General features: G+C 44.4%; 1 protein-coding gene and 12 non-coding genes across 14 annotated transcripts in view; 2 read left to right on the forward strand and 11 right to left on the reverse strand.

Moving 5' to 3' along the window:
* Positions 1 to 13,734, forward strand: part of LOC133452317 (NACHT, LRR and PYD domains-containing protein 5-like) — a 203,948-nt gene that overhangs the window by 97,494 nt on the left and 92,720 nt on the right. The gene's annotated exons all lie outside the window — the stretch shown is intronic.
* On the reverse strand, positions 1,192 to 1,264 carry trnar-acg (transfer RNA arginine (anticodon ACG)). Its single transcript has one exon. It is a non-coding gene; the product is annotated as a tRNA-Arg (tRNA).
* On the reverse strand, positions 2,247 to 2,319 carry trnar-acg (transfer RNA arginine (anticodon ACG)). Its single transcript has one exon. It is a non-coding gene; the product is annotated as a tRNA-Arg (tRNA).
* Positions 2,460 to 2,548, reverse strand: trnay-gua (transfer RNA tyrosine (anticodon GUA)). Its single transcript is given in 2 exon segments — positions 2,460 to 2,495; positions 2,512 to 2,548. It is a non-coding gene; the product is annotated as a tRNA-Tyr (tRNA).
* trnar-acg (transfer RNA arginine (anticodon ACG)) lies at positions 3,305 to 3,377 on the reverse strand. Its single transcript has one exon. It is a non-coding gene; the product is annotated as a tRNA-Arg (tRNA).
* Positions 4,574 to 4,662, reverse strand: trnay-gua (transfer RNA tyrosine (anticodon GUA)). Its single transcript is given in 2 exon segments — positions 4,574 to 4,609; positions 4,626 to 4,662. It is a non-coding gene; the product is annotated as a tRNA-Tyr (tRNA).
* trnar-acg (transfer RNA arginine (anticodon ACG)) lies at positions 5,403 to 5,475 on the reverse strand. The gene has a single exon. It is a non-coding gene; the product is annotated as a tRNA-Arg (tRNA).
* trnay-gua (transfer RNA tyrosine (anticodon GUA)) lies at positions 5,616 to 5,704 on the reverse strand. Its single transcript is given in 2 exon segments — positions 5,616 to 5,651; positions 5,668 to 5,704. It is a non-coding gene; the product is annotated as a tRNA-Tyr (tRNA).
* trnah-gug (transfer RNA histidin (anticodon GUG)) lies at positions 6,010 to 6,081 on the reverse strand. The gene has a single exon. It is a non-coding gene; the product is annotated as a tRNA-His (tRNA).
* trnay-gua (transfer RNA tyrosine (anticodon GUA)) lies at positions 6,672 to 6,760 on the reverse strand. The gene is given in 2 exon segments: positions 6,672 to 6,707; positions 6,724 to 6,760. It is a non-coding gene; the product is annotated as a tRNA-Tyr (tRNA).
* trnar-acg (transfer RNA arginine (anticodon ACG)) lies at positions 7,497 to 7,569 on the reverse strand. The gene has a single exon. It is a non-coding gene; the product is annotated as a tRNA-Arg (tRNA).
* trnay-gua (transfer RNA tyrosine (anticodon GUA)) lies at positions 7,710 to 7,798 on the reverse strand. The gene is given in 2 exon segments: positions 7,710 to 7,745; positions 7,762 to 7,798. It is a non-coding gene; the product is annotated as a tRNA-Tyr (tRNA).
* Positions 8,588 to 8,669, forward strand: trnas-gcu (transfer RNA serine (anticodon GCU)). The gene has a single exon. It is a non-coding gene; the product is annotated as a tRNA-Ser (tRNA).

The following is a 13,734-nucleotide window of genomic DNA, read 5'->3' on the forward strand; positions in this document are numbered from 1 at the left end:
TTTTCCCCCCTAAACGTGCCCCAAAAGTCACCAAATTTTGCACCAAGCCAAGCCTGGCGAAAAATTTGATATTTAATGGTTTGCATTAATGGGCGTGGCCTGATGGCTCAACAGCGCCCCCTAGAAAACTTTGTGCCTCAAGCCCCACAATACGGTTTGATATATATGCACGAAAATCGGTACATACCTGTATCATGTGGCAACTTAAAGAAAAGTCTCTTGGCGCCATGGCCAAAACCAAACAGGAAGTCGGCCATTTTGAATTAATCGTGTAATTTTCACGTGTCGTACTTTAACAAAAATTTGAGAAGCACTCTTGCTGCCACAGGGGTGCTGTGCAGTGTACCACTGGCAGAGTCCATTGTCCTTGGCTAAGTGTCCGTGCCGTAGCACCCCCCCTCTCCACCGCAATCAATTGACCAACTGAGCTATGGAAGGAGGATGCATGTTGACAGCTCCATGACTTGTGTATTCTTCTACCAAGGCCTGAAACTGGGAAAAGGAAACATTTTAAATGAATTATTGTCTCCCTTATGCGCCGCTTGCCGGGTCCTTACCACTGGCAGAGTCCATTGTCCTTGGCTAAGTGTCCGGCCCGTAGCACCCCCCCTCTCCACCGCAATCAATTGAAGTGTGAATGGTCTGAAAATCTGATCCAAACACCCTAGTGGATTTTGTTGTGTCCGTGGCACCTTTTCTTTCTTTTTCCAAAAATTTGAGAAGCACTCTTGCTGCCACAGGGGTGCTGTGACCCGGATTCAAACCGGGGTTGCTGCGGCCACAACGCAGAGTACTCACCACTATACGATCACAGCTTGAAAGCGTACGTGTACCCAGCTTAAATATGTGCTCGGTTTCTGCAGTTATGTCAGTGAACACAGTGTGAGGTTGGAGGAAGAGTTTACGGAGGTGTGCCGCCCCTGTCGTCAGGTAAGGGCATGTGCTTCGAATGAGATATGAGGAAGGAAGAGAATGAATAAAAGAGCTCCCATGAAAGACAAACATAGTGCCTGAGCCGGGGCAGCTTTGGAAACATTATGGAAGACGGCCTATCCTGCGGCACCTTTGAAGTGTATATTTCCGGGCATACACAGAGACAAATGAAAAAAGCAAGTAAATAAATGACACAGAAGAATAAACGTATACACTACCAAGGTTGTGAGTGGGAGAGTATTAAAGATTAGGCTTTTTTGAGCTAGCCAGGAGTTGAACCTAGAATCTTCTGATCCGTACTCAGACGCGTTATCCATTGCGCCACTAGCCCTTTTAGATTGTAACATGTGGAAACACACGTGGTGTAACAACTCAGATGTCCCAACCAAAGTAGATGGCAGTGGCCAAAGCCATAGCCGAGTACAGTGATGAAATAGAGTCCCGCTCTGGGAAGATGAAAAATAATGGCAGTCCTTCGAGCCGGAGTTGAACCAGCGACCTAAGGATACCTGTTTTACTGGTTCTAAAGTCCTCCGCTCTACCAACTGAGTTATCGAAGGAGGATGCATGTTGACAGCTCCATGACTTGTGTATTCTTCTACCAAGGCCTGAAACTGGGAAAAGGAAACATTTTAAATGAATTATTGTCTCCCTTATGCGCCGCTTGCCGGGTCCTTACCACTGGCAGAGTCCATTGTCCTTGGCTAAGTGTCCGGCCCGTAGCACCCCCCCTCTCCACCGCAATCAATGAAGTGTGAATGGTGTGAAAATCTGATCCAAACACCCTGGTGGATTTTGTTGTGTTCGTGGCACCTTTTCTTTCTTTTTCCAAAAATTTGAGAAGCACTCTTGCTGTCACAGGGGTGCTGTGACCCGGATTCCAACCGGGGTTGCTGCGGCCACAACGCAGAGTACTCACCACTATACGATCACAGCTTGAAAGGGTACGTGTACCCAGCTTTAGATATGTGCTCGGTTTCTGCAGTTATGTCAGTGAACACAGTGTGAGGTTGGAAGAAGAGTTTACGGAGGTGTGCCGCCCCTGTCGTCAGGTAAGGGCATTTGCTTCGAATGAGATATGAGGAAGGAAGAGAATGAATAAAAGAGCTCCCATGAAAGACAAACATAATGCATGAGCCGGGGCAGCTTTGGAAACATTATGGAAGACGGCCTATCCTGCGGCACCTTTGAAGTGTACATTTCCGGGCATACACAGAGACAAATGAAAAAAGCAAGTAAATAAATGACACAGAAGAAGAAACGTGTACACTACCAAGGTTGTGACTGGGAGAGTATTAAAGATTAGGATTTTTTGAGCTAGCCAGGAGTTGAACCTAGAATCTTCTGATCCGTACTCAGACGCGTTATCCATTGCGCCACTAGCCCTTATTGATTGTAACATGTGGAAACACACGTGGTGTAACAACTCAGATGACCCAACCAAAGTAGATGGCAGTGGCCAAAGCCATAGCCGAGTACAGTGATGAAATAGAGTCCCGCTCTGGGAAGATGAAAAATAATGGCAGTCCTTCGAGCCGGAGTTGAACCAGCGACCTAAGGATACCTGTTTTACTGGTTCTACAGTCCTCCGCTCTACCAACTGAGCTATCGAAGGAGGATGCATGTTGACAGCTCCATGACTTGTGTATTCTTCTACCAAGGCCTGAAACTGGGAAAAGGAAACATTTTAAATGAATTATTGTCTCCCTTGTGCGCCGCTTGCCAGGTCCTTACCACTGGCAGAGTCCATTGTCCTTGGCTAAGTGTCCGGTCCGTAGCACCCCCCCTCTCCACCGCAATCAATTGAAGTGTGAATGGTGTGAAAATCTGATCCAAACACCCGAGTGGATTTTGTTGTGTCCGTGGCACCTTTTCTTTCTTTTTCCAAAAATTTGAGAAGCACTCTTGCTGCCACAGGGGTGCTGTGACCCGGATTCAAACCGGGGTTGCTGCGGCCACAACGCAGAGTACTCACCACTATACGATCACAGCTTGAAAGCGTACGTGTACCCAGCTTTAGATATGTGCTCGGTTTTTCTGCAGTTATGTCAGTGAACACAGTGTGAGGTTGGAAGAAGAGTTTACGGAGGTGTGCCGCCCCTGTCGTCAGGTAAGGGCATGTGCTTCGAATGAGATATGAGGAAGGAAGAGAATGAATAAAAGAGCTCCCATGAAAGACAAACATAATGCATGAGCCGGGGCAGCTTTGGAAACATTATGGAAGACGGCCTATCCTGCGGCACCTTTGAAGTGTATATTTCCGGGCATACACAGAGACAAATGAAAAAAGCAAGTAAATAAATGACACAGAAGAAGAAACGTGTACACTACCAAGGTTGTGACTGGGAGAGTATTAAAGATTAGGCTTTTTTGAGCTAGCCAGGAGTTGAACCTAGAATCTTCTGATCCGTACTCAGACGCGTTATCCATTGCGCCACTAGCCCTTTCTGATAGTAACATGTGGAAACACACGTGGTGTAACAACTCAGATGTCCCAACCAAAGTAGATGGCAGTGGCCAAAGCCATAGCCGAGTACAGTGATGAAATAGAGTCCCGCTCTGGGAAGATGAAAACTAATGGCAGTCCTTCGAGCCGGAGTTGAAGCAGCGACCTAAGGATACCTGTTTTACTGGTTCTACAGTCCTCCGCTCTACCAACTGAGCTATGGAAGGAGGATGCATGTTGACAGCTCCATGACTTGTGTATTCTTCTACCAAGGCCTGAAACTGGGAAAAGGAAACATTTTAAATGAATTATTGTCTCCCTTATGCGCCGCTTGCCGGGTCCTTACCACTGGCAGAGTCCATTGTCCTTGGCTAAGTGTCCGGCCCGTAGCACCCCCACTCTCCACCGCAATCAATTGAAGTGTGAATGGTGTGAAAATCTGATCCAAACACCCGAGTGGATTTTGTTGTGTCCGTGGCACCTTTTCTTTCTTTTTCCAAAAATTTGAGAAGCACTCTTGCTGCCACAGGGGTGCTGTGACCCGGATTCAAACCGGGGTTGCTGCGGCAACAACGCAGAGTACTCACCACTATACGATCACAGCTTGAAAGCGTACGTGTACCCAGCTTTAGATATGTGCTCGGTTTCTGCAGTTATGTCAGTGAACACAGTGTGAGGTTGGAAGAAGAGTTTACGGAGGTGTGCCGCCCCTGTCGTCAGGTAAGGGCATGTGCTTCGAATGAGATATGAGGAAGGAAGAGAATGAATAAAAGAGCTCCCATGAAAGACAAACATAATGCATGAGCCGGGGCAGCTTTGGAAACATTATGGAAGACGGCCTATCCTGCGGCACCTTTGAAGTGTACATTTCCAGGCATACACAGAGACAAATGAAAAAAACAAGTAAATAAATGACACAGAAGAAGAAACGTGTATACTACCAAGGTTGTGACTGGGAGAGTATTAAAGATTAGGCTTTTTTGAGCTAGCCAGGAGTTGAACGTAGAATCTTCTGATCCGTACTCAGACGCGTTATCCATTGCGCCACTAGCCCTTTTTGATTGTAACATGTGGAAACACACGTGGTGTAACAACTCAGATGTCCCAACCAAAGTAGATGGCAGTGGCCAAAGCCATAGCCGAGTACAGTGATGAAATACAGTCCCTCTCTGGGAAGATGAAAAATAATGGCAGACCTTCGAGCCGGAGTTGAACCAGCGACCTAAGGATACCTGTTTTACTGGTTCTACAGTCGTCCACTCTACCAACTGAGTTATCGAAGGAGGATGCATGTTGACAGCTCCATGACTTGTGTATTCTTCTACCAAGGCCTGAAACTGGGAAAAATAAAAATTTTAAATGAATTATTGTCTCCCTTATGCGCCGCTTGCCGGGTCCTTACCACTGGCAGAGTCCATTGTCCTTGGCTAAGTGTCCGGCCCGTAGCACCCCCCCCCCCTCTCCACCGCAATCAATTGAAGTGTGAATGGTGTGAAAATCTGATCCAAACACCCTAGTGGATTTTGTTGTGTCCGTGGCACCTTTTCTTTCTTTTTCCAAAAATTTGAGAAGCACTCTTGCTGCCACAGGGGTGCTGTGACCCGGATTCGAACCTGGGTTGCTGCGGCCACAACGCAGAGTACTCACCACTATACGATCACAGCTTGAAAGGGTACGTGTACCCAGCTTTAGATATGTGCTCGGTTTCTGCAGTTATGTCAGTGAACACAGTATGAGGTTGGAAGAAGAGTTTACGGAGGTGTGCCGCCCCTGTCGTCAGGTAAGGGCATGTGCTTCGAATGAGATATGAGGAAGGAAGAGAATGAATAAAAGAGCTCCCATGAAAGACAAACATAATGCATGAGCCGGGGCAGCTTTGGAAACATTATGGAAGACGGCGAAGTGTACATTTCCGGGCATACACAGAGAAAAATGAAAAAAGCAAGTAAATAAATGACACAGAAGCAGAAACGTGTACACTACCAAGGTTGTGACTGGGAGAGTACTAAAGATTAGGCTTTTTTGAGCTAGCCAGGAGTTGAACCTAGAATCTTCTGATCCGTACTCAGACGCGTTATCCATTGCGCCACTAGCCCTTTTTGATTGTAACATTTGGAAACACACGTGGTGTAACAACTCAGATGTCCCAACCAAAGTAGATGGCAGTGGCCAAAGCCATAGCCGAGTACAGTGATGAAATAGAGTCCCGCTCTGGGAAGATGAAAAATAATGGCAGTCCTTCGAGCCGGAGTTGAAGCAGCGACCTAAGGATACCTGTTTTACTGGTTCTACAGTCCTCCGCTCTACCAACTGAGCTATCGAAGGAGGATGCATGTTGACAGCTCCATGACTTGTGTATTCTTCTACCAAGGCCTGAAACTGGGAAAAGGAAACATTTTAAATGAATTATTGTCTCCCTTATGTGCCGCTTGCCGGGTCCTTACCACTGGCAGAGTCCATTGTCCTTGGCTAAGTGTCCGGCCCGTAGCACCCCCCCTCTCCACCGCAATCAATTGAAGTGTGAATGGTGTGAAAATCTGATCCAAACACCCTAGTGGATTTTGTTGTGTCCGTGGCACCTTTTCTTTCTTTTTCCAAAAATTTGAGAAGCACTCTTGCTGCCAGAGGGGTGCTGTGACCCGGATTCGAACCGGGGTTGCTGCGGCCACAACGCAGAGTACTCACCACTATACGATCACAGCTTGAAAGGGTACGTGTACCCAGCTTTAGATATGTGCTCGGTTTCTGCAGTTATGTCAGTGAACACAGTGTGAGGTTGGAAGAAGAGTTTACGGAGGTGTGCCGCCCCTGTCGTCAGGTAAGGGCATGTGCTTCGAATGAGATATGAGGAAGGAAGAGAATGAATATAAGAGCTCCCATGAAAGACAAACATAATGCATGAGCCGGGGCAGCTTTGGAAACATTATGGAAGACGGCCTATCCTGCGGCACCTTTGAAGTGTACATTTCCGGGCATACACAGAGACAAATGAAAAAATCAAATAAATAAATGACACAGAAGAAGAAACGTGTACACTACCAAGGTTGTGACTGGGAGAGTATTAAAGATTAGGCTTTTTTGAGCTAGCCAGGAGTTGAACCTAGAATCTTCTGATCCGTACTCAGACGCGTTATCCATTGCGCCACTAGGCCTTTTTGATTGTAACATGTGGAAACACACGTGGTGTAATAACTCAGATGTCCCAACCAAAGTAGATGGCAGTGGCCAAAGCCATAGCCGAGTACAGTGATGAAATAGAGTCCCGCTCTGGGAAGATGAAAAATAATGGCAGTCCTTCGAGCCGGAGTTGAACCAGTGACCTAAGGATACCTGTTTTACTGGTTCTACAGTCCTCCGCTCTACCAACTGAGCTATGGAAGGAGGATGCATGTTGACAGCTCCATGACTTGTGTATTCTTCTACCAAGGCCTGAAACTGGGAAAAGGAAACATTTTAAATGAATTATTGTCTCCCTTATGCGCCGCTTGCCGGGTCCTTACCACTGGCAGAGTCCATTGTCCTTGGCTAAGTGTCCGGCCCGTAGCACCCCCCCTCTCCACCGCAATCAATTGAAGTGTGAATGGTGTGAAAATCTGATCCAAACACCCTAGTGGATTTTGTTGTGTCCGTGGCACCTTTTCTTTCTTTTTCCAAAAATTTGAGAAGCACTCTTGCTGCCAAAGGGGTGCTGTGACCCTGATTCCAACCGGGGTTGCTGCAGCCACAACGCAGAGTACTCACCACTATACGATCACAGCTTGAAAGGGTACGTGTACCCAGCTTTAGATATGTGCTCGGTTTCTGCAGTTATGTCAGTGAACACAGTGTGAGGTTGGAAGAAGAGTTTACGGAGGTGTGCCGCCCCTGTCGTCAGGTAAGGGCATGTGCTTCGAATGAGATATGAGGAAGGAAGAGAATGAATAAAAGAGGTCCCATGAAAAACAAACATAATGCATGAGCCGGGGCAGCTTTGGAAACATTATGGAAGACGGCGAAGTGTACATTTCCGGGCATACACAGAGACAAATGAAAAAAGCAAGTAAATAAATGACACAGAAGAAGAAACGTGTACACTACCAAGGTTGTGACTGGGAGAGTATTAAAGATTAGGCTTTTTTGAGCTAGCCAGGAGTTGAACCTAGAATCTTCTGATCCGTACTCAGACGCGTTATCCATTGCGCCACTAGCCCTTTTTGATTGTAACATGTGGAAACACACGTGGTGTAACAACTCAGATGTCCCAACCAAAGTAGATGGCAGTGGCCAAAGCCATAGCCGAGTACAGTGATGAAATAGAGTCCCGCTCTGGGAAGATGAAAAATAATGGCAGTCCTTCGAGCCGGAGTTGAACCAGCGACCTAAGGATACCTGTTTTACTGGTTCTACAGTCCTCCGCTCTACCAACTGAGCTATCGAAGGAGGATGCATGTTGACAGCTCCATGACTTGTGTATTCTTCTACCAAGGCCTGAAACTGGGAAAAGGAAACATTTTAAATGAATTATTGTCTCCCTTATGCGCCGCTTGCCGGGTCCTTACCACTGGCAGAGTCCATTGTCCTTGGCTAAGTGTCTGGCCCGTAGCACCCCCCCTCTCCACCGCAATCAATTGAAGTGTGAATGGTCTGAAAATCTGATCCAAACACCCTAGTGGATTTTGTTGTGTCCGTGGCACCTTTTCTTTCTTTTTCCAAAAATTTGAGAAGCACTCTTGCTGCCACAGGAGTGCTGTGACCCGGATTCGAACCGGGGTTGCTGCGGCCACAACGCAGAATACTCACCACTATAAGATCACAGCTTGAAAGCGTACGTGTACCCAGCTTTAGATATGTGCTCGGTTTCTGCAGTTATGTCAGTGAACACAGTGTGAGGTTGGAAGAAGAGTTTACGGAGGTGTGCCGCCCCTGTCGTCAGGTAAGGGCATGTGCTTCGAATGAGATATGAGGAAGGAAGAGAATGAATAAAAGAGTTCCCATGAAAGACAAACATAATGCATGAGCCGGGGCAGCTTTGGAAACATTATGGAAGACGGCCTATCCTGCGGCACCTTTGAAGTGTACATTTCCAGGCATACACAGAGACAAATGAAAAAAACAAGTAAATAAATGACACAGAAGAAGAAACGTGTATACTACCAAGGTTGTGAGTATTTGAGCTAGCCAGGATTTGAACCCAGAATCTTATATAACCTAGAATAGTACGACAAAACAGACGAGGTGGCCGAGTGGTTAAGGCGATGGACTGCTAATCCATTGTGCTCTGCACGCATGGGTTCGAATCCCATCCTCGTCGTGCTTGCTTCTCCTGCGCTTTGAGCTGGTGCTAACCCATTATGGCATGATGATGTCCTTGCTTGCTTAGTAAACTAAGATGCTCAGTAGCATTACCTGTAAGCTATGCTTTTTTGTATAGAGTCAATACAATACAAGCTAGGTGCTTTCCAAAGACCAATCACATGACCCCCCAAACAACTGTCAAATAAACACTGCCAAGGAACTAAACCCCCTTCATGAGAGAAGATATACCTGCTGAAAACCAGGTGGCTAGAGAAAGAACAGAGAAAAGTGAGACCAAGATATGTTGTCAAAGGTAAAACAAGTGCAGATATATTAGTATTAATGAACCGTTAACAGGACAACTAAAGGCCCTGACACACCAACCCGACGTCGCCCGCTCTCTGCCGTCGGCTGTGTCGGGCTGTGTCGGGCTCACTAGACACCGCAAATACGACACCCGACGGCGAACTAGCACGTACGTTCTGCGCATGCGTGAGAGGTAATTCCCCTCCATACCAGCAGGCAGCGATAGTCTGTATTCAGGGGCTCAAGGAGGAGGACAGCGCTTTTTTTTTCAAGTGCAATACAAAACAGACAAACAAAACTCTTTGAAGAATTACCGCTGGCTGAAATAAATCATTTAGGAAGATAAATGTTGGTTTAATAGATGAAATCTAACAGTTGTAGCTACGCCTGTTAAGAAATTTGCCGGCTCGGGAGCTGGTTTATGGTTCCGCGTTAAATCGACGCAGAGCCTACGGCGTAGGGTACGGCGTACGGCGCGCATCGCCGTGTAACCTATGCCGGTAGGATCTGCGTTGGTGTAACGCAGAACCATAAATCAGCCTTTATTCTGGCGTGGTTTGAAAAAGACAAGCGAGTGATTATGTATATTCACTGAGTGAATATTATGAAAGTAAAATATATATTTCTCACTAGAAATGTAATCAAAACGCATTTTTATGCAGAAACTAACTTAAAATATTGATTTTATTCATAAAAAATGTCCACCATGTTTTTTTTTTTTGATTCAGTCCGCAAATGACGACGAAAAGCATTCTGGGAAATTCTGGGAACAGCCAATCACACAGTGAGCTGTTTGACCGACGGCCGACGCCGATTCAACATGTCGAATCGGCTGAAAAGCTCCCGACGGGAGGCCGACCTGTGGCGACGTGCAGGACACACCAGGGAAACTAGCCCGACAGACGAGCACCGACGAGCACCGACGGCCCGACGGCCGAAAATCGGCTTGGTGTGTCAGGGCCTTAACAGTTTGATGTAAATATGACTCATTCCTGGTTAGTTGTTGGTCTACAGAGACCACTATATAAACAGGTGTAGACAGCAGACATTGATGTCTAGTTGAACTGCATCATCGATGACTAGTTTAATGAGGACTAGTGGAATAATGGCTGGTTAAATAAGTAGTTGAAAGAGGATGAGTTGAATAAGGTATAGTTGAATGAATCCATGAATTGCCCTTTCTACAGTTATCTAGAAATTAAATCTGATTTCTCGATATATGCCACCTCACATGCTTGATATGCCACCTCACAACTTTCCTCTCAGAAGCAGCTGCTGTCATTAATGACATCACCAAGGATGATGGTTCTGGATGTCAATAACAGTAATCAATAAAATAAAAAAAATGTTCAAGCCAAATGTTGAAGCAGAACAGCCATGAAGACCATTTGTACAAGTGTTTGAACCGGCATTTTTATATGTCTCATACCTGTGTAGATGGTTTTGTATACGATTAAGGGGGAATAGAAAATAAACGAGGAAGTATTGAATCATGATCAATAACCTGCTGCACAGTTTCTGTAGTTTAGTGGCTATTGTGTTTGTCTCACGTGAAAAAGGTCCCTTGTCTGGTTCTACCAGGCTGAACTTCTGGATCAGGACCTCTCAGTGAACAGAGCACATCATCCCCTGGTCGCTCCCTGTTTGTAAAGGTAATACGTCACGTAGAAAAATCATCACGGGACACCAGTTTCTGAATTTAAATCACCAGCGGGATATGTATTTATACTTACAGGTGAACTTCTTTCGTCTCGCAGTCGCACATGATTCCTTTTCCTCCGCCCCCTGTTTTGTTTACATTCTCCCTGGTAACCTCCTTTTATGTCACAACGCAATGAACTGTGGGTAATTCCCTTTCCAAAAGTCTGCGGAGATGCAGACTTACGGTAAGTGAGCAGTAAGGGCTCAAAATGTCTGCCGGGAGCCCTTGAGCATTAAACTTTAGGAATGGGACAGCCCTAAACCCTTACGCAAGTCACGGGAGCACGCAGGTAAGTCTGTGAGTCTGTGAGGGCGGAGATTGGGATTCAGCTTATGTTGGACTTCACTGCATCCCCGGTGAGTGTCGCCATTGGACAAAACCTCAGAAATGTGCGTGCATCAGAATTACTGTGTGTGTGAAGGACTACAACTTGATCGTGATCATGCAGATTTGAACAATTCCAGGTACATATCAAAGTTTTCTGTTGCAGCTAAAGTTAGTCTGGTTGGTGAACTCGTGAGAAAGGTAAAAGGATTTAGTCAGACCACCAGTTGTCATCTTTATTTCTTCCTGGCAGGTAATCCCATAGACATATATAAAGGCTAGATGACTCACGGCGGAGTCTCCAGCGTCGTTCACCCGCGGCCATCTTGCCACAGGAGACTCTCTGGTGCGCATGCGTGTGCATGCGTGCGCTACAGTTGTTGCTGTTGGAGGGTGAGTGGTCTGTACAGACAAAAATACTCATAACTTGCTGAAATCTTGACGGATTTACAAACGGATTGGTTCATCATAGACGTCATTAACGTGGGTATGATTCGGGATGCTTGGACATGTTGAAATTGTATCTCTTCGTTGCGAAAAACGACCTAATCATGCAGCATATACAATAGTTGTGTATCACCACTAACTAACGTTAACGTTACCTGCCCAAGTTATCAAGGGTGTCCACCAGTACTCAAGTTGTAAAAAAAAAAAAAACATCAGGGGGGATGGTGGATTTTATCATATGGGGACAGATAATTTGTGCTGATTACAAATATTATAATATATTACAAATAATAGCAGTGACCAAAACAGCTGCAGAAATACTGCAGGAATGACATAGCAGCAGTTAAATGCAGCCTTCTGTAAGCTTTAAATATCCACTGGGCTTACATCAAATACATCAAAACACAACAATAAAAACACTTTTCTGAACTTATCAATATGACTCTGTCCTTCACATAGACACACATATGTAATGTCATGACGTAAATACATCATAATGTAATAATATATTAATGTGTTATGTCATATGAATACATGTTATATGGTAATAATATGTATATATATGTATGTATATATATATATATATATATATATATATATATATATATATATATATATATATGTTATATGGTAATAATATATATATATGTTATAATGTAACTATAAATATTACTAAGAATACTATAGAAATATTGATTAAATGTGAAAACCATGTCATGGCTATCTGTTTCTGGTTATTTTCATATAAAAGTACGTTTTTCAGTGTTTATAATTATTCACAAGTATGCAGTGTCATAACTACATCTCTGACGTTCATGACAAACCAAACTGTTTGAAAATCTGTTGAGAATTGAGCAAGTTATGGTTGTTTTGCAGTACATGCACCATTAAACACAATGTTAAAGTGAGCGAACTCTCCTGTGGCAAGATGGCCGCCGTGTGACGACGTCACTCTCCATTGGCAGCAGCGCGGACGAGTCATCTAGCCTTTATATATGTCTATGGGTAATCCTGCAGACGTGAATAATTCTTGTTCCACGTCAAAGTTAACAATGTAACATACAATCTTTAAAATCTGAAGCTTTCTAAGAGTTTAACTGGTCACTAGTTTGGCCAGTATGGGGATTGAACCCATGACCTTGGCGTTATTAGCACCATGCTCTGACCTTCTGAGCTACTGCACTGATACTTCAGTTGTTCTAAAATAGGACCATAATGCAACACCTGATTTATTCTTCTGCTTAAAACTGGCTCAATAATTACAGTTTTTCTCAATCACTTTGGTACATTTTTCCAATCATTCTTGCAATTTGCAGAAGATCAAGTGCATTTCTCAAAACAGTTTGAACAAATAGCAAAACACTGTGGATCACCTGCAAAAGCCAGTCTCTTGCTCAAAATCCTTAGTCCATCCCTCAAAAGCAAGTTTTTGTGTCAATATACTTGTCAGTGCCATCAGAATGTTTAATCATTGTGTCATTGTGTACAGATAAGACAGTCAAATTCATTAGTCATGTTGGCAATTGAAGGCACTTTGAAGGGACATGTTGATGTAAAATGTGGTTTAGGTGTGATGACAAGTGTTGTACATTTGACCTCATATAATGTATACGTGTAAGATTGATTGGAAAAGACAAGATTCACATTTACAGAATGACTTCTTCATTGGCAAACATTGACATTGCAGTCCGTAAAGAAAAAAAAAAGACAGCACTGCACATAACAAAGGTGAAATACAATACGTTAGTGTAAACATAGGTCAAAAATATAAACATAGGTCATACAGTAGGTAAACTAAAAAATATGAACAACTCCCCAAATTCTAATCTCAATCCTGATCTTCAGCTTCTTCCCGTTCCTGTCTGTTAGGCCACACATTCTCATCCACGTCACACCTGATGTCCTCCCGTGCAAGGCAGCGTGGATAGTATCTTCTTGCATGCCTAATCCTCTCCTTCTTCTTGGCTGTTGTCCTTCCATTGTCAGACATTGTAACTTTCTATTGTGCTCTGGTTACCTATATACTCCCCAGTAGATTGTTCATGAGATGCTCCCTTGAGCTCATTCAGAAAACTGTCGATCATTGGTTGATCAACTCTTTTCATTAGAGAAAGTCTAGATTCACCTGGGAGGAATTTACCAATTTAGATCATATTTACAGACAAATGTCTTATGGAAATGTATATATGCTTGACATGTTATGATGGCTTGGTAAATCATTTTGCATGTGAAGACTTATATGATGAACTATAGCCTAAATGTTTTGGGGAAAGAGACTATTTGATAGATTCCTATAACAAAG

This window comes from Cololabis saira, chromosome 10 (genome assembly GCF_033807715.1).
Source record: "Cololabis saira isolate AMF1-May2022 chromosome 10, fColSai1.1, whole genome shotgun sequence".
Lineage (NCBI taxonomy): Eukaryota > Metazoa > Chordata > Actinopteri > Beloniformes > Belonidae > Cololabis > Cololabis saira.